Source organism: Oncorhynchus mykiss, chromosome 24 (genome assembly GCF_057628025.1).
Source record: "Oncorhynchus mykiss isolate SJ-2025 chromosome 24, ASM5762802v1, whole genome shotgun sequence".
NCBI lineage: Eukaryota > Metazoa > Chordata > Actinopteri > Salmoniformes > Salmonidae > Oncorhynchus > Oncorhynchus mykiss.
In genome coordinates this window covers 5,920,876-5,940,474 of record NC_143045.1, presented here as the reverse complement: position 1 = coordinate 5,940,474, position 19,599 = coordinate 5,920,876, and the positions used below count along the sequence as shown (strand labels likewise).

At 43.6% G+C, this 19,599-nt stretch overlaps 1 protein-coding gene across 2 annotated transcripts in view; it reads left to right on the top strand.

Moving 5' to 3' along the window:
- The first annotated feature begins 2,467 nt into the window (after positions 1 to 2,467).
- The window catches only part of LOC110503574 (leucine-rich repeat and fibronectin type III domain-containing protein 1-like protein), a 116,409-nt gene continuing 99,277 nt past the window's right edge, over positions 2,468 to 19,599 (top strand). For both annotated transcript variants that reach the window (XM_021581973.3, XM_036961479.2), the window contains exon 1: positions 2,468 to 3,329. The gene's annotated coding sequence lies outside the window, so the exon portion shown is untranslated. The remainder of the gene's footprint in view (positions 3,330 to 19,599) is intronic.

Sequence of the window (19,599 nt, the reverse complement as noted above, 5' to 3'; positions counted from 1 at the left end):
AGGTATTTTACTCACCACAGACAATTCCTTAAAATGTGTTTGTATAAACAAATCAGCTAGTAATTCAGGAAATTGGCATCCATTCGGAAGGATGTCGGCCTCAACAACTGTGTTGACGCTACAGTATTTTGTTGGAATCTATTTGGGTATGTTGCTTTCACTCCATACCATCCACCGACTAGGCAGAAACTCATGCAGACTCCTGTGGAAATCAATGTGGTTAAAAATAAACGAGGCTAATTCTAAATTGAGGGCTTGAGAAGGGATTGATTGATTTATGGCTCAATTGATTGGCATAGAACCTGATGGAGTATGCCAGAGACAATATGCCTGCTACTAGAGACAGATAGTTTAGAGTTAAGTATTTTTTCCCCCCATAAGTCCAACTGGGACTCGAACCCATGCCCCTCTGGTTTTTCCCAAGCAGACATGTTCTCCACAAGAGTGGACTCCCTTGGGGAAGCTGGTAATGCACTTATAGAGGATGTATATATTATTAATCCCTCTTTCTGTTACTCACTCATATCTTCCCACAAGTCACATGTCCTGATAGCCTCATGCCACTTTTGACACCGATGTAGCAAATCCAGGGAAAACCAGATAGGGACTCAAGCCCAGTCAAGGACACTAATCATAAGCTGGAGAAATTGAATTCAATTGGAGGATATTGGAGCTCACCAATAACGGAGTGATTGTATGCTTTAGCTATAGGTTATGCTATAGCCACGCTTCAACTACACTACACGTGAACATATTTATGTCTTGTGACCAACAATTTAGTCAAATTTCCTAAACAAAACAATCTGATTAATTATACGGTCCTTATGAACTTTGGTCCTTGCTCTGACTCAGTGGGTTACTCCCCACTGACTGTGGTTCAATTTCTGAATCATCATTGTATCAGTGTCTGACGCCGAGTACCTAAAAGCAGTCTTCCCTAAAATGAGATCAAAATGGAGAAGAGCCGCTCTGTCACAGAGGTAGCAGAGGAGAAACGTGTCTGAGTGAGTGAGAGACGTGACCTGATCAGAAAAGATTTTCAGACCTAAATCGTGCTGCTGTCCATGCTACTTTGTGAGAAAACGGTGCTGAATTTCTATGCATGCTCGGCGCTGTCCATGGTGCTGAACTGACTAGTGATACAGCGCTTCTGGACCCTGAAATCATGTTTTTTTTTTACCAGTGTGGTATACTTTCTTAATCAATACTAACTTAACCCTCCTGCTGTGTTCTGGTCAAATTGGACCGAACTACACGTTTTCTTTGAAAAATGTAGTTAATTTAATCTAATTGTTATGAGATTCCATGATTTTGTCTACACAGGGCATCTGAACACACAAAACACATTTTGATGATTTTCATAACATTTGGGTGTTTTATTTAAGTTTTGTACACTTGTCGTGTTCCCGGTCAAAAAGGTTGTTAGAAATGAGTGGGTGAGACTACAATTAGTGCATAAAATTGAGTTCAGGCACATGCCCATTCATCAGATGGACACACTTCCTCTCCCAAACCTCCCACATGCATGTGTGTTTGAGCACACACACACAAACCGCACTCCCCTTTTTTGGCTTCCATGGCAACCCCCTTGGGAACCTTTCCCCAATAGAATCTTTCCCCCAAATTAACCACACCTGTTGGCATTCTCACAAAAAAACGCAACCTTGTTTCAATAATATATAGAACTTTTCTTTGAGCTCTGGTATATAAAGCTTTTTTGAGGCCTTGCTCACAATCCATTCTGTGGCAGAACAATGACCAAACAACATACTGTATGTGAGGCTCATGATCATAACTGTGATCATGACACTGATGAGGAGGAGAAAGTCCTTGTTAAACTTTGACTCAAAGTAGTCTGTGATAAATAGCACAATATGTTTCCTCTGATTATTGTTATAGTCAAAATAAGCCATACATTACGTTTTTGTTTACTTTAAAAAACTGGTTGTATGAGCTCAGGACAATGAGAGACCTACAGGCCATAAATAACAAATAGAAGTTAAATTCTTGTGAACATTACAAGTTTTTAAGTTGATAGATCTTTTTAACACAAGATTAGGTGATAATACATGTATTATTATGGATTTATAATCGGCTATAATGGGGTGGTCATTTTGGACCAGGAACACAGAATTAATTAACATGAAACGAACACAACAGGGGGGGGGGGGGGGGGATAAATATATTAGGCTATATTACATTTATAATCTACATGTGTCAGAAAGGATACACATTCCGACCACATATTTTAGCTAATTTCTGAAACATCGCCATCAAATGGCTCTTTGAAAATATAGCGGTTTGCATGTAGAACATTTCTTCAGATTAATCCTATAATTGCGCACATTCAAATAATCCTATAAAACATGTAAATTGAGCACAGTAATCCACTCCCTGCTGTGGGTTGGTTAAAGTAGACGCTTCGCCAAAGCGCACGCATCATCAATAAATGTTGTGCTCTTTTTTTTTGAGGAGGAGGAGGAGTCCTCTGTTTCGTGATCAAGGCTTCACTGTCAATACAACGTGATCTTTGACAACAGTCAATACACTGTCTCTTAAAGCAAAACACCACGCTCGATGGCATGATTTGAATTACCGATTTGTAATCCCATAAACGCAGTACCATTTTGACGATAGAAGTCGGAGGTGTACAGAGTTTGTTGGCCGGCTGCGGCACATAGCTGTGGAGAGAATTTGCCTGGCTATCCAGACTCTTAGCTCCGGCCAAAAGGTACGCCACGCCCACGGACGTTAGTTTCTTCTCCGCGAACTACAGAGCAGCGGAATGTAGTGTGAGTCGTCCGGTTAGCACCAGACACTACCAACTGAACTTCCAGGTCTTCGCTCAAAGGATGTATACCTGATACGGATATCCCTGCCTCAACAAGGCTACTAACGATCGAAGTCGGGGCTCGGATATGATGGACTCAGCAGATTAATTTACAATCACTGCCACTATTTATAATGTCCGTTGTGTTCTGCAGAAAACATTGGGAAACAGGGCTATTCCGTCTGGGTCGGCTCATTTGAAGCTAAAAAAGTAAGAAATGTCAGACTTGGAAATCGCACGCACAGATGCTACTCATTTGGGTGATAATATATGTGGGAACTAATTGCAACGCAACTGCCCTCCTCGGTGCAAGTGAGTGTTCTTTGCGCACCAAGTCCAGAAATCTTGGCTGGTTGTGTTGCTTCTTCACTCTGTTACTGGGGAAGCAGACCGGCGGCAAATCGATGCATTTATTGTTAAAATCTACTCGGGCTATTTACCTCGTGGCATAGCCTCCTGGAGAGTGACATATAACGGAGAGGCAACATCGGGAATAGAGGTAACCATCTATCATCATGATTTCATTGTTTTCTCATATGCATGATTTTCAATCCGGACAAAACATAGTAAGAAAAAAAGTGAGAATTGTTTCTACATATTGTCACATTGAGCTGTTACGTTATAGTAGAGTTCCCCGTGTAATTTCCCTTTTCATGGTAGGCTATTACGAGCTGTGGATCAGGTGTGGTTTGTTTGACTTGGTGGGAGTCTATAACAGAATGCGGCGTAATGGTCTATGGATAGGCAATTGCACCATTCGTTGGGAGAAAGGTGACTACTCTAGTCTTGTTTGACTGTCTCACGACACAAACAACCACAGGAAATGTAGATATGGTCATTATCAAGTTTGTTCCCCTATCCAGATATTTACCACTTACATTCTTTCATCCAATCATCATCCTTCTCTGCCTTGATTTGTGACAAATACGACATGCACTCTTATAGCACACCAAACTGCTTGGCGACTTTGTGAAATAAGCTTCTTACGATTCGTTATAGCCATTGCATTTTCTAAATCGATTCGATTGGGTGTCAAGTCCACTGTGGCCAATGGAGATGGTAGCCTAGAATGTGAAGAAAGTGTTAATTATGAAGAATGCATTGGAAGTTATTTTAAACAACGTTAACTGAACGGAACCTAGCCAACGTGTTTATTTGTGTTGATCCATTTCAAAAAGACAGAAAAAGGGCGAGACCGTGTCTGTAAAATCGATCTCCAATCACCTTGCAATTCCACACGGCTACACAGCATTTATGTTGGGACACTGATGTTCCCCACAACGTCAAGGAGGAAGTTTAAGAAATGCCTCTGCGTATGAGTAATGTGATGACTAATGTGATGAGCAGTAACACAATTTCGTCTCGTCTACTCACGTCTGGTCTAGCCTTTTTTTTGGTTTTTGTATTGCACCGTGGTGGATCTATGTTTCTTCAATAATTCAAAATGACTTTTAATCATTCGCCTCCCTTGGCATTACATAACACAGGCCCACTTTTAATGAATATGTTCCACCTGAGCTACTTGGCTGTTAGCCTAATGCACGTCGTTGAGCTTGTGCAATTCGGCTTTTGGCCGCCGCCCGAGGTCTCTCCTCTTCATTGCCCACTCATGGCTGTGCATTTTTTTTCTCCCACTGATGCAGCACCTGGTTGTATATCCTTTCTACACCTAGCTGTATATCCTTTCTACCGTAAATCCAGCGAGGAGTGTTCTGAATGTCAAGCTGCAGTGCCTGATAATGTCTTATTTTATACTGCAGGTAGGGGGCCACGGAGCACCAGCGCTTTGCAGCTCCCTCCTCACATGAGCTAAAGTCAGTTATGCTTCACATGGCAATGTCCTTATGTCTGTGGAAACAAAGTTAATATGCTACTAAACCATCCAGGTCAGATAGCACGTGCATGTTTGTCTGGTTAGATACAGGTAACTGCCAAAATAATGGAAACACTTGAGCAAATGAAGGATGCAAAGTGTGTTGAAAAGCAGGGCTGTAAGGCCCTGCTACACTACAGCCACCGGGCGTCCGGCGTTGCCATCAGCCGTCAGCAATTGAGGGAATGCCTTCCTTTGAAGTCAATCGAAGCTGCTGTACTGCCCATGTTGCGCTCGCGTTGCAGCGTCCAAGCTCAAGAATGGCCAAGGTTCAATTCTCGATGGCTGACGCGACAGCTCATCCTGTCATTCCTTATTAAAGAAATAAGGAGAAATAAAGTTGATTATTGCATGGCCTCGAGTAGACACGACTGGTTGTTTTTACTAAGATTTATGAAGTCAAGCCACCTTGACTATGTTCACAATGTAAACAAAATCAACTTGTATAATTAGAAGATAATTTAGTACAACCATTAGCAACAACTGAATGAATACTTGCGAATAACTGGACAAAAGCTATTGCACTTATACATAACGGAACAGTACAATAGGGGAAATATAATCTTTCTCTTTGTTTCTGCTCCTCTTCTCTCTCAAAACAACACATTCCTTGTAGCAGGCACCATAATTTGCAAATATATTCATAAAAAATCCTACAATGTGATTTTCTGAATATTTTTTTCTCATTTTGTCTGTCATAGTAGAAGTGTACCTATGATGAAAATTACAGGCCTCTCATCTTTTTAAGTGGGAGAACTTGCACAATAGCTGACTAAATACTTTTTTTGCCCCACTGTATACATACAAACACACTACCGTTCAAAAGTTTGGGGTCACTTAGACATGCCCATTAAAATAACATCAAATTGATCAGAAATACAGTGTAGACATTGTTAATGTTAATGACTATTGTAGCTAGAAACGGCAGATTTTTTATGGAATATCTACAGAGGCACATTAACAGCAACCATCACTCCTGTGTTCCAATGGCACGTTGTGTTAGCTAATCCAAGTTTATAATTTTAAAAGGCTAAATGATAATTTAGAAACCATTTTGCAATTATGTTAGTACAGCTGAAAACTGTTGCCGATTTAAAGAAGCAATAAAACTGGCCTTCTTTAGTTAGACGAGTTGAGTATCTGGAGCATCAGCATTTGTGGGTTCGATTACAGGCTCAAAATGGCCAGAAACAAATAACTTTCTTCTGAAATTCGTCAGTCTATTCTTGTTCTGAGAAATTAAGGCTATTCCAGGCGAGAAATTGCCAAGAAACTGAAGATCTCGTACAACGCTGTGTACTACTCCCTTCACAGAACAGCCAAACTGACTCTAACCAGAATAGAAAGAGGAGTGGGAGGCCCCAGTGCACAACTGAGCAAGAGGACAAGTACATTAGAGTGTCTAATTTGAGAAACAGACTCCTCACAAGTCCTCAACCGGCAGCTTCATTAAATAGTACCAGCAAAACAACAATCTCAACGTCAACAGTGAAGAGGCGACTCCGGGATGCTGGCCTTCTAGGGAGAGTTCCTCTGTCCAGTGTCTGTATTATTTTGCCCATCTTAATCATTTATTTTTATTGGCCAGTATGAGATATGGCTTTTTCTTTGCAACTCTGCCTAGAAGGCCAGCATCCTGAGGGTTGCCTCTTCATTGTTGACTTTGAGACCGGTGTTTTGTGGGTACTATTTAATGAAGCTGCCAGTTGAGGCCTTGTGAGGTGTCTGTTTATAAGTGACCCCAATCTTTTGAACGGTAGCATATATACAGTGATTTCAGAAAGTATTCAGACCCCTTGACTTTTTCCACATTTTGTTACGTTACAGCCTTATTCTAAAATTGATTACATTTAATTTTTCCTCATCAATCTACACACAATACCCCATAATGACAAAGTGAAAACAGGGTTTTGGACATTTTTGCAAATGTATACAAAAAAAATACAAAAATATACCTTAAGTATTCAGACCCTTTGCTATGAGACTCGAAATTTAGCTCAGGTGCACCCTTGAGATGTTTCTACAACTTGATTGGAGTCCACCTGCGGTATATACAATTGATTGGACATGATTTGGAAAGGCACACACCTGTCTTTATAAGGTCCCACAGTTGACAGTGCATATCAGAGCAAAAACCAAGCCATGATGTTGAAGGAATTGTCCGTATAGCTCCGAGACATGATTGTGTCGAGGCACAGATCTGGGGAAGGGTACCAAAACATTTCTACAGCATTGAAGGTCCCCAAGAACACATCTGCCTCCATCATTCTTACATAGAAGAAGTTTGGAACCACCAATATTCTTCCTAGAGCTGGCCACCCGGCCAAACTAAGAAATCAGAGGAAAAGGGCCCTGGTCAGGGAGGTGACCAAGAACTTGATGGTCACTCTGACAGAGCTCCAGAGTTCCTCTGTGAAGATGGGGGAACCATCTCTGCAGCACTCCACCAATCAGGCCTTTATGGTAGAGTGGTCAGACGGAAGCCACTCCTCAGTAAAAGGCATATGACAGCCTGCTTGGAGTTTGCCAAAAGGAACGTAAAGACTCTCAGAACATGAGAAACAAGATTCTCTGGTCTGATGAAACCAAGATTGAACTCTTTGGCCTGAATGCCAAGCATCACGTCTGGAGGAAACCTGGCATCATCCCTATGGTGAAGCATTTTTATTTACCTTTATTTAACTAGGCAAGTCAGTTAAGAACATATTCTTATTTTCAATGAGGGCCTAGGAACAGTGGGTTGACTGCCTGTTCAGGGGCAGAATGACAGATTTGGACCTTGTCAGCTTGGGGATTTGAACTTGCAACCTTCTGGTAAAAGCATGGTTGTGGCAGCATCATGCTGTTGAGATGTTTATCAGCGGCGAGGACTGGAAGACTAGTTATAATTGAGGAAAAGATGAATGGAGCGGAGAGATCCTTGGTGAAAACCTGCTCCAGAGCACTCAGGACCTTGACCCTAAGCACACAGCCAAAACAACGCCGGACTGGCTTCGGGGCAAGTCTCTGAATATCCTTGAGTGGCCCAGCCCGAGCCCGGACTTGAACCCGATTGAACGTCTCTGGAGAGACCTGAAAATAGCTGTGCAGCGAAGCTCCCCATCCAACCTGACAGATCTTGAGAGGATCCGCAGAGAAGAATGAATTAAACTCCCCAAATACACGTGTGCCAAGCTTGTAGCGTCATACCCAAGAAGACAAGGGTGTAATCGCTGCCAAAGGTGCTTTAAAATAGTTATAAGTAAATGGTCTGAATGTAACACTTCAGTTTTTTAAATGTAATACATTTGCAAAAATTTCTAATGAACTGTTTTTGGTTTGCCATTATAGGGTATTGTGTGTAGATTGATGATGAACAAAAGGATTTATTCAATTCAGAATAACGCTGTAACGTAACATAAAGTTGGTAAAAATCAAGGGTTCTGAATACTTTCCGATTGCACTGTGTGTCTGTGTATGTGTCTGTATATATATACACACAGTTGAAGTCAGAAGTTTACAGACACCTTAGCCAAATACATTTAACCTCAGTTTTTCACATTTCCTGACATTTAATCCTAGTAAAAATTCCCTGTTTTAGGTCAGTTAGGATCACCACTTTATTTTAAGAATGTGAAATGTCAGAATAATAGTAGAGCAAATTATTTATTTCAGCTCTGATTTCTTTCATCACATTCCCAGTGGCTCAGAAGTTTGCATACACTCAATTAGTATTTGGTAGCATTGTCTTTAAATTTTTTTAATTTGGGTCAAATGTTTTGGGTAGCTTCCCACAATAAGTTGGGTGAATTTTGGCCCATTCCTCCTGACAGAGCTGGTGTAACTGAGTCAGATTTGTAGACCTTGCTCACACACTTTTTTTTCAGTTCTGCCCACAAATTTTCTATGGGATTGAGGTCAGGGCTTTGTGATGGCCACTCCAATAACTTGACTTAGTTGTCCTTAAGCTATTTTGCCACACGTTTGGAAGTATGCTTGGGGTCATTGTCCATTTGGAAATTCCATTTGCGATCAAGATTTAATTTCCTGACTGATGTCTTGAGATGTTGCTTCAATATATCCACGTAATTTTCCTCCTCATGATGCTATCTATTTTGTGTGCACCAGTCCCTCCTGCAGCAAAGCTCCCTCGCAACATGATGCTGTCACCCCAATGCTTCACGGTTGGGATGGTGTTCTTCGGCTTGCAAGCCTCCCCCTTCCAAACACTTCTATTTTTGTTTCATCGGACCAGAGGATGTTTCTCCAAAAAGTACGATCTTTGTCCCATGTGCAGTTGCAAACCGTAGTCTGGCTTTTTTATGGTGGTTTTGGAACCGTGGCTTCTTCCTTGCTGAGCGGCCTTTCAGGTTATGTTGATTTAGGACTCGTTTTACTGTGCATATAGATACTTTCGAACCTGTTTCCTCCAGCATCTTCACAAGGTCCTTTGCTGTTGTTCTGGGATTGATTTGCACTTTTCACACCAAAGTATGTTAATCTCTAGGAGACAGAACGTGTCTCCTTCCTGAGCGGAATGACGTCTGATTGGTCCCATGGCGTTTATACTTCCGTACTATTGTTTGTACAGATGAACGTGGTACCTTCAGGCGTTTGGAAATTGCTCCCAAGGATCAACCAGACTTGTGGAGGTCTGCAAGTTATTTTCTGAGGTATTAGTTGATTCCATTTGATTTCCCCATGATGTCAAGCAAAGAGGCACTGAGTTTGAATGTAGGCCTTGAAATACATCCACAGGTACACCTCCAATTGACTCAAATTATGTCAATTAGCCAATCAGAAGCTTTTAAAGCCATGACATTTTATGGAATTGTCCAAGCTGTTTAAAGGCACAGTCAACTTAGTGCATGTAAACTTCTGACCCACTGGAATTGTGATGCAGTGAAATAATCTGTCTGCAAACAATTGTTGGAAAAATGAATGGTGTCATGCACAGAGTAGATGTCCTAACCTACTTGCCAAAACCATAGTTTGTTAACAAGAAATTTGTTTTAATGACTCCAACCTAAGTGTATGTTAACGTCCGACTTCAACTGTATAAATATATATATATATGTGTGTGTGTGTGTGTGTGTGTGCTAAGGTGCAGAGAGTCAGTGAAGGTGGTCACTCCAGTTCAAGTGTTCAGCAGTCTGATGGCTTGTAGATTGAGACGGTCTCTGATCCTGTTGTTATCAGACCTCGTGCTCCGATTATCGTCTCCCTGACGGTGAGGGAATGAGCAGCTCATGCCTGGTGTGTGTGGGGTCCTTGATGAGGATGCTGCAGGCCTTCCTCAGGCACCGTTTCGAGTAGATGTCCTTGATGGGTGGGAGCACGATCCCAGTGGTAGTTCTGGAGCGGCGCCTGAGACTGTGTTTTACACCACTATCAACAAAACACCAAACGATGGAATTTCTCGTGGGAGAATGTTGTCACATTCCTCCAACATTCCTCCAGACATTTGTACAATCTATGCCAACGTGCATTGAAGCTGTTCTGGCTCACGGTGGCTCGACGCCCTTTTACGACACTTCATGTTGGTGTGTTCTTTATTTTGGCAGTAACCTGTTGCCCTCTGCATTCTTGCATTGATCCACTCCCTGTGTGTGTTAATGGGTAGGCTGACGTTGGCTCTGCCGAGGATCTGTGTGCATGTCTGGACTGTTATCTCCCTCCTTTTATCATTCTGCTGTGTGCCCGGAGGTGACAAAAAAACACTTGAAATCTTGAGATACGCTGTCCTCAAATTAACAAAGAGTGTATGCGCTCCCGAGGTATTGTATCTCTCGAGATCTATTAGTGCTGTCTGGCGTCCTTTGTCCCGCGATGATGAATGCCAGATTCTCCCCTCCCTCCTCCATCCCTTCTCCCACCCTCTACCCTTCTGTCTCAAAGACACATGAAATGACAGTGCCCTCCGCCCATGTAGTTTCCATGTTGCTGGTGAGGACATCATACCGCCAGCCTGTGGCTGTCAGTGCGAACATGACTCTATAATACGGCACATGGCTGCCCCATCTGCTCCTGGGTTCACCATTTAAATGTGAGAATAGGCCTGGTGGAACATCTTGGCCTCGGAAGGGTTTGTAAGGATTTTCCCGAAATCAGTTGGATCTTCCAGAGATATGATTTACAGCTAAAACTGTATTTTCTACTTGGAGACCGTAAAACATGTAGCGCAAATCATGGCAAGTCGAAAAGGAACTGTTGGATTTAGTTCCTGAAATGTTCCTCCCAAAATGGAGGAGTTCCTCCCAAAATGGAGGAGTTCCTCCCAGAATGAATGTGTCTAAAATGGACACAGTTGGAACAACATTTCACTATGATCGCAGATCAACTGAACGACGAGAGGTGCATGCGTATTCCATGGTGCATTTTGAAATGAATGGTAAAGCGCAATATCGCTTCTGTGTTGAAAATGAGCTCCGTCGCCATTAGTCTGTCGGAGGGTCTCGTTAACGGTTTTGGGAAAATAATGGTCAGAGTCGTTCTCGGTTGAGCAGTGCCTGTAGGCTACAGTGGCCACCGAGGTGCTAGATTTCAGCAGTTTTGGACCAATCACCTGATCTGTTGATAATGCAAGTGTTGGTTCCAGCTTAGTAAGCACTGATTAAACGTGTGTTCTTCCATCCAGTCCTTTAGGCCACAAAGTCTAGCTCGTAGGCCTGGGCTTATCAACCAGGATGGCGTGTTAGCCAAACACTTCAGCGGGGTAATTAAGTCTCTTCACCCCCAAGGATCCCGGTGTCAGGAAAAACCCAACAATGCTCCAAGATAGAGAAGGGGGGGTAAAAAGACAGAACTTCAGGAATAGCTGTATACTAATGTGAAAACTTGGTGAAGTGATGTGATCCTCAAAATGTGCAAGGTGTTTTCATCACATGTGAAAGTGTGCTGAGATGGATGTGTCAGACATGTTTTAATACCTTTTTCCTGGCTTCCTGTTTTTGTACCTTGATGTAGCTGGCGTCTTTGACGAGGCTTCCTGCCAGCTACGCCAGGCAGCCTGGCCTCCATTAGCTGCTCTCATGTTGATCGTTTCACAATGGCTACGCGCTTACTTGCATCGACAGTCAACAATGTGTTGTTGATTCTGTCCCTGCATCGGTTAAATGAGTCTTTTGGACAAGGCTTTTCCAAATGTGTGTTAGGGTTGGGCCTTCTCCAAAAGAAGAGGGCACAGCACCAAATGTGTTTCTTTGATGACATTTTTTGATGCATTTCTCCCTGGGATTGAGGCAGATATTTCTGCACCGGAGTAGGCCTTGTCGTGAGCGCGGTGCTGCATGATGACGACAGGAAGTCCTAATCCCCGGCGAGCATAGGGAGCGTGATTTACAGGAAGTGTGTTTTATGCATGTATAATTATGTTCTACAAAGACTAACATCACAGCCAGCTCCCAGATCCCTTACTTAAATGACACCGCTTTCCCTGCTCATCATGTATGTCAGCTCCACAGTGCTCATAACCCCACTCCCATCACTAGTGCCACCCCTTAACCCCCCCCCCACCCCATCCACTCCATCCAGTACTTAACACCACTAAGTGTAGCTCTATTGCATCACAATGGTCCTTTTTAGCTATGGGTCCACAATTAGCCCAGCATGTCATTTACCAATTGATCCTTATCAAATCAGAAGTCATATTATTATTAGTCATCAGCCCCCCTGTTACCACCCACTGTGATGGAACAGATTTGCATACCAGGCTTATGACTAAAGTGGGGGTCCATCGCTCCCCCATCTCACGCCAGAAGCCATTCTTCAAGATGGAACCTTGGGCTCTATGGCTATTGTTGGACCTGGGGACTGTAGCCTTCTGCATCTCATGGTGGTTGTTACTGTGGCTGTACAAGAAAAAGAGGGAGACCGTGGCATCTGACAATGTATAATTTTCAAATTTCCCCAAAACTTTTCTATTAACAAATTCGTATTCCATCTATTGTACAACTATTATTATCTCGCTAATTATGCCAGTTGTCTATTTGACCTTTCTTATTCGTTTGGGTGACATCAAAGCGAGAGGATGACACATCGATGGCACCTCACTGTTAAAATGTAAGATTGTAATTGCAATAATTTGCTTGCAACGTTTAGGAAGGATCTCATTTGAATTCCAAATTACTAGGTAGGCAAATGAGGGTCTTTCAGTTCCTTTGTGTTTGCCATTTTACACTAAGGTAGAGGTTAAGTATGGGATAATGGGTGAGGGGTTAGGGTTACCCTAACCCTATCATATCTCACTAGGTTGGCTTGGCTACAGAAGATTCCACGTCATTCGCTGATGGATTATGGGGGTTCAAAAAGTCCCACGGCCTGTTATTACACAAGTCAACCTTAAATTCCTACGCCTCGTTTATTTTATCTCAACAGTTGGCCTTCCTTTGACTTCATATCCTGGCCTGTATTCTGTGCTCTATATTCTCGCCCCACCACCTGTCTCTCTCTCTCTGCTGCTGTAACCACTGCCACAGACTGAACTAATCCCTTTCCGAATCCCCTCCGGGGAACAGATCTGGCTCTGTGGGGCTGTTCCTCCTCCTCCCCGGCTGCCGCATTCCGAGGTGACTCAATCCCGCTGCATCCTGCCTAGTGAGCGGCCAGAATCTCAATCAGCCTGCTTCTGACCTCTGCTGCCAGGCAGCTGGATTGCTGCCACTCACTGCCTGATTAGATGGGGGGGGGGGGGGGGGGTATTAATGGATAGCTACTGCACTGTGCCCGGGCTGGGACAGGCCTCACTGCCAGGTCAGCTCCTGTGCTGTACACGTCCAAAGTCACACATTTCTGTCTGGACTTTTTATATTAGCCCTAGTGGGCGCAGCACTTGGCCAGCAACTCAACCATGACACACAGCAATACCCTGTGAATATCAGTGTTCTCCCAATCCCCCTCCCAGCCTAGTGCAGCCTGCCGGGCGGATGATATAAATAACAATGTTCTCTGTCACCATCTGCATCCTCTCCTATCAGACGGTGGGATCTATGCAGACCTATCCCGCTCAGTGTCAGCAGGCCATGACGCCACATCTGGGCCTGCGTACATCCATCCATCCATCCACATTAGCGTTAGTGCTGCCTAGGTTAGTGTGCCGGTCGGGAGGATTCCTGAGCTAAGACTTTACTGACACATCAGGTTGGGATAAGGGGCGGAAAAGGCAGACGGTGGGGGGGGGGGGGTTGGGGTTGGTTATGATCAGAATTATGCAGGTAGAAACACATTCCCGAACTCATTCACCTCAAAGGTCCTGGAGTAGATTGGTCCAGATCTAAATATAAAACATATAAATAACCCAAAAAGCAGAGGATCTATTCATGACAAGAGGATGAGGGATGGGCAGAAACAGGGAGAGAGGGAGAGAGGGAGGAATAGAGTAAACATGTGAGACAGAGATTGAGAGAGAGTTATAGAGGCCAGAGAGAGAGAGTTATAGAGGCCAGAGAGAGAGAGTTATAGAGGATAGAGAGAGAGAGTTATAGAGGATAGAGAGCGAGAGGACAGAGAGTTATAGAGGATAGAGAGAGAGTTATAGAGGCCAGAGAGAGAGAGAGTTATAGAGGACAGAGAGAGAGAGGACAGAGAGAGAGAGAGTTATAGAGGACAGAGAGAGAGAGTTATAGAGGACAGAGAGAGAGGGAGTTATAGAGGACAGAGAGAGAGGGAGTTATAGAGGACAGAGAGAGAGAGATGGAGGACAGAGAGAGAGAGTTATAGAGGCCAGAGAGGGAGAGTTATAGAGGCCAGAGAGAGAGAGAGAGTTATAGAGGATAGAGAGAGGGAGTTATAGAGGACAGAGAGAGAGAGATGGAGGACAGAGAGAGAGAATTATAGAGGACAGAGAGAGAGAGAGTTATAGAGGATAGAGAGAGGGAGTTATAGAGGACAGAGAGAGAGAGATAGAGGACAGAGAGAGAGAGAGTTATAGAGGACAGAGAGAGAGAGTTATAGAGGACAGAGAGATGGAGGACAGAGAGAGAGAGTTAGAGAGCACAGAGAGAGGGAGTTATAGAGGACAGAGAGAGAGATGGAGGACAGAGAGAGAGAGTTATAGAGGACAGAGAGAGAGAGTTATAGAGGACAGAGAGAGAGAGGACAGAGAGATGGAGGACAGAGAGAGAGAGTTATAGAGGACAGAGAGAGAGAGGACAGAGAGATGGAGGACAGAGAGAGAGAGTTATAGAGGACAGAGAGAGAGAGGACAGAGAGATGGAGGACAGAGAGAGAGAGTTATAGAGGACAGAGAGAGAGAGAGAGTTATAGAGGCCAGAGAGAGAGGGTTATAGAGGCCAGAGAGAGTTATAGAGGACAGAGAGAGAGAGTTATAGAGGACATAGAGAGTTATAGAGGCCAGAGAGAGAGAGAGAGAGTTATAGAGGCCAGAGAGAGAGAGAGTTATAGAGGCCAGAGAGAGAGAGAGAGTTATAGAGGACAGAGAGAGTTATAGAGGCCAGAGAGAGAGAGAGAGAGTTATAGAGGCCAGAGAGAGAGAGAGTTATAGAGGCCAGAGAGAGAGAGAGAGTTATAGAGGACAGAGAGAGTTATAGAGGCCAGAGAGAGAGAGAGAGTTATAGAGGACAGAGAGAGAGAGAGAGAGAGAGTTATAGAGGCCAGAGAGAGAGATGGGGTAGGGGAGGGGACTGCTGCCAGCTGCTCCTCTATCATATCCTTTCTGGCCTTGTCACTTGATAACTTGTTCAATTATTTAGTGCTCGACTAAGAAGGAGAGCTGCTGCTGTGGAAACTTCCCCTCAAATCAAATTGTATTGGTCACATACACATAGTTAGCAGTTGGTATTGCGAGTGTAGCGAAATGCTTGTGCTTCTAGTATGTGAACCCTTTGGATTTACCTGGATTTCTGCATCAATTGGTAGTAAAATTTCATCTGATCTTCATCTAAGTCACAACAATAGACAAACACAGTGTGCTTAAACTAATAACACAGACAATTATACGTTTTAATGTCTTTATTTATTAACACACCATGCACACATTCACAGTGCAGGGTGGGAAAAGTATGTGAACCCTTGGATTTAGTAACTGGTTAACCCTCCTTTGGCAGCAATAACCTCAACCAAACTCGACCTGCACAATGGTCAGGAGGAATTTTGGACCATTCCTCTTTATAAAACTGTTTCAGTTCAGCAATTTTCTTGGGATGTCTGGTGTGAACTGCTCTCTTGAGGTCATGCCACAGCATCTCAATCGGGTTGAGGTCAGGACTCTGACTGGGCCACTCCAGAAGGTGTATTTTCTTCTGTTGAAGCCATTCTATTGTTGATTTACTTCTGTGTTTTGGGTTGTTGTCCTGTTGCATCACCCAACTTCTGATGAGCTTCAATTCTTCTTAACCTCATTGAGCATTCTGCGCTGTGCTCTTGGGCCACTCCTAGGGAGAGTAGCAACCGTGCTGAACTTTCTCCATTCATAGACATTTTGTCTTACCGTGGACTGATGAACATCAAGGCTTTTAGAGATACTTTTGTAACCCTTTCCAGCTTTATGCAAGTCAACAATTCTTAATCTTGGGTCTCCTGAGATCTCTTTTGTTTGAGGCATGGCTCACATCAGGCAATGCTTCTTGTGAATAGCAAACTCAAATTTTGTGAGTGTTTTGTATTGGGCAAGGCAGCGCTAACTGACATCTCCAATCTCGTCTCAATGATTGGACTCCAGTTTAGCTGACTCCTGGCTCCAATTAGCTTTTGGAGAAGTCATTAGCCTATGGCTTCACATACTTTTTCCAACCTACAATGTGAATGTTTAAATTATGTATTCAACAAGGACAAGAACAATACAATCATTTCTGTGTTATTAGTTTAAGCACACTATGTTTGTTTATTGTTGTGACCTAGATGAAGATAAGATCAAATTTGATGACAAATTTATGCAGAAATCCAGGTAATTCCAAATTCTTCACATACTTTTTCTTGCCATTGTATAATATAGGGATGAGCAATGACAGAGCGGCATAGGCTAAGATAATATAGAATACAGTATATACATATGAGATGAGTAATGCAAGATATGTAAACATTATTAAAGTGACATTATTAAAGTGACTAGTGTTCTATTCATTAAGGTGACCAATGATTTCAAGTCTGTATGTTTGCAGCAGCCTCTCTGTGTTAGTGACGGCTGTTTAACAGTCTGATGGCCTTGAGATAGAAGCTGTTTTTCAGTCTCTCTGTCCCAGCTTTGATGCACCTGTACTGACCCCGCCTTCTGGATGGTAGCGGGGTGAACAGGCAGTGCCTCGGGTGGTTGTTGTCGGCCTTCCTGTGACATCCGGTGCTATAGGTTTCCTGGAGGGCAGGTTGTTTGCCCCCGGTGATGCATTGTGCAGACCGCACCACTCTCTGGAGAACACTGCGGTTGTGGGTGGTTTTGAGGGTTTTAGGTGACAAGCAACATTTCTTCAGCCTCCTGAGGTTGAAGAGGCGATGTTGCACATTCTTCACCACACTGTCTGTGTGGACCATTTCAGTTTGTCAGTGATGTGTACGCCGAGGAACTTAAAACGTTCCACCTTCTCCACTGTGGTCCCGTCGTTGTGGATAGGGGGGTGTGCCCTCTGCTGTTTCCTGGAGTCCACGATCATCTCCTTGTTTTGTTGACGTTGAGTGAGAGGCTATTTCCCTGACACCACACTCCGAGAGCCCTCACCTCCTCCCTGTTGGCTGTCTCGTCGTTGTTGTTAATCAAGCCTACAACTGTTGTGTTGTCTGTAAACTTGGTGATTGAGTTGGAGGCGTGCATTGCCATGCAGGGAGTAAAGGAGGGGGCTGAGCACTCACCTTTGTGGGGCCCCAGTCTTGAGGATCAGCAAAGTGAGGTGTTGTTTCCTGCCTTCACCACCTGGGGGCGGCCCGTCAGGAAGTCTAGGACGCACAGGGCGGGGTTCAGACCCAGGTCCTCAAGCTTCATGATGAGCTTGGAGGGTACTATGGTGTTGAATGCTGAGCTATCGTCAATGAGCAGCATTCAATGAGCAGCAAACAGCCTACCCGACCACTAGGAAGCCTCCAAAAACACACAACGCCTCGTTTTGTATCACATTCCAATGATACAACTGGGAGGGGACAAACTCAGCTGACCCCCGGCCCCAGTGAAAGTTGTGCACGTGGTACTCTCTGTATCCCGCTTAACCCCTCCCCCCACAGTGCAACGCTCCAGGACGCTCCACTCTCTCTTTGTTCTACCCCCGGCTTTACATCCAAACAGCTGCTACATAAACAAAGGGCCTCCTGATTGACAGAGTATTTATGGAACAAGATGCTGCTTGCCGAGAGGCTCTTATCATGACAGTCTTTTAACCCTGGCCCCAGTGAGAAATTATGCATGCTGTGTTAGCACACAAGCTTGCACACTCTTACAACAGGTTAAACAATTACACAACCCGCTCCTCAAGCAGCAGTGGAGTGCATTAGAGCGGTGGAGCGGCATTGTCTTTGTTGCCCGTTTTCTGTCTGTTTATGCAGATCTATGTGAGGAGGTGGATGCTGCGCTGGCACATTTCCCTGAGTCAGCGGTTCAATGTTCTCCATAGTGTCTCTGCCCCATCGTCACATTGCCCCAAGCGTCCTGCATATGATCCCTGCAACAGCTGTGTGGCTCGGCATGTGTGTGTGTGGGCAGAGGGTGGGTAGACGCTAGCCAGAGGTCAACCTGAGTGCTGAACATATTGAGGACAACTGCTGTGAGTTATTCCGTGCTGATCCATTATACAGTAGCTGACGTGGAGTGTGGTGATTCTACTGGGTGCTGTAAATTGCATGTCTGTAATTAGGTCTCTTATGGGCCTTGACTATCAGGCAGCAGAGGAGATTACTTGCTTGGGGCCACTGTGTCTAGCTAGTTGGAGAAATTCTTTGTCAGCATCTTTTCGTAATTCTAGTCAGTTGAAATCAATAGCATTCTCTTGTTTTTTTTTTCTTACAATTTGGTAATTAGAGAAAAGATCCAGTCCAGAGCCCTGAGTTGAGTTAGGATAGTTTAGGTTAGGCCAGGGCATCGGCGGTAAGGAGGTTAGTAGTGTTCTTGATGGCTTTCACGGAGAGTCGTGAGATCATGCTCATCCAGAGTATGAGCATAACTAAGTTGTACTATATATAGTGCTGATTATATAGAGCATTTCTAGCCATAATTGTACAATTAGACATTCAGAGTACATTACAGTCAATCACAGATAGTGTCTGCTAGCCAAGCATAATTCTAGGTTTCCCCCTGCAAGCAAAGGTGTGAAGTTTGGAGACACCCAGTTGTGGAAAAAGTACTCATTTCTCATACTTGAGTAAAAGTAAAAGTGAAAGTCACCCAGTAAAATACCTCCTGAGTAAAAGTCTAAAAGTATTTGGTTTTAAATATGCTTAAGTATCAAAGTAAATGTAGTTGCCAAAATATACTTAAGTATCAAAGTAAAAGTACAAATGATTAAACATTCCTTATATTAAGCGAACTAGGCACAAATAATTATTTAAAAAAATAATATATATTACAGACAGCCAGGGTCACACTCCAACAGACGCAATTTAAAAACAAAGAATTTGTGTTTAGTGAGTCCCCCTGATCAGAGGCAGTAGGGGTGACCAGTGATGTTCTCTTGAAAAGTGTGTGAATTGAACCATTTCCTGTCCTGTTAAGCATTGAAAATATAACAAGTACTTTTGGGTGTCAGGGGAAATGTATGGAGTCAATTCTCTTTAGGAATGTAGTGAAGTAAAAATAAAAGTAGTCAAAACTATATAAATAGTCAAGTACAGAGACCCCCAAAAACTACTTAAGTAGTACTTTCAAGTATTTTTTACTTAAGTACTTTACACCACTGGATTTACCAACTCCAGGACACATCACTTCTCTATAGTTGTATTTACAGCTCCCATTGAGTTAGTGTACTGTCAAAGTGACAAAGATCTG